The following is a 1,248-nucleotide window of genomic DNA, read 5'->3' on the forward strand; positions in this document are numbered from 1 at the left end:
TCTTCGGGTTCAGGCGGTTCCGGAGCTTCGTAGGAAGCCTATGGTGGAGACGTTCCTCTGAGGCAACGGGCTCGACAAACCCGGCTAGGAGAAAACGAGCGTTGCGACATATGCGTAGAAAGAATTCTGGGGACTTTCTAAACAGATCGTGGAACACTGCGCGGACGCCGCCGGACACAACGACTGCGGTATTACGGGCATCTTAGGTACTACGTAGTACAGTGATCCCGCAACGTTTGCACCATGAAAAATAACTTGTTATACAGTTCTTGGGGCCTTTTGACAAGGCAGCAGTGGAATTGTGTTTCCGTGAAGCGTATATAGTTTTAGACATCCTTTTAGTTTTAGACACCCCAAAAGGTTATTGAATATAGAGTATAAAGGTGTTCCTCTTTTCCTCCCCGCACATAATGCCTCTTATAATACATATTTCCTCTACCATCTAATGAAATATTAATCTATATAGGGAATTTTTGCAGGTTTTTGCTGGATTTTTTGCCGCCATCGGCGCCTTTTGACTCGTCAATCGACAACCATGGCTGACGTCCACGATGAGTTGCCAACACGTCGTAAAGGACGTCCACCCTTAAAATACGGCAAGAAAGCTCATGTGCGGCTCTTTAAGAACAAGACAGTCGACTATCACCACCGTATGAGTGCCATTCAGCGCGTCGCCGAGGTTGGGATGTCGGCCTTCCTGGATGGCTACTGCCCTAACGCAACTCATACTCAACGCGACACAACTAGAAAGAAAGTGTATGGATGGATTAAACAGAAGGATCGCATCCAGAAGTTGGCCACAGACACAAGGACGTCGCGACTCAAATGCGCTCGATCCCGCGGGACGGGAACGACACTACCACCCGCCGAAGAGGAGCAACTGGCCCGCTGGGTACTCGGTATGAGGAAGGACGGCATCCCTGTAACTTATCACATGCTTCGTGTCATGGCGCAGGAGACGGCGATCGACTTGGGACTAACCGACGACGAGTTCAAGGCTGGTTGGCACTGGGTTCATAGCTTCAAGCGCCGCCATGGTCTGTCGCTCCGCGCAAAGTCGAGGGCCGGTCAAGATTCAAACCAAGACGGAATGTCGACCCTTGCTGATTTCTGCGAGCGTGTGCTCATATGTGCCATGGCTAACGACGTCGAGGTGATCTACAACGCTGATCAGACTGCCGTCAACTACGAGTACCTGCCTTCAAAGACCCTCAACCCGACGAAGGACAAAACCGTGTGGGTGAAGTG

The sequence above is a fragment of the Aphanomyces invadans genome (assembly GCF_000520115.1).
Source record: "Aphanomyces invadans strain NJM9701 unplaced genomic scaffold supercont1.41, whole genome shotgun sequence".
Lineage (NCBI taxonomy): Eukaryota > Oomycota > Saprolegniomycetes > Saprolegniales > Verrucalvaceae > Aphanomyces > Aphanomyces invadans.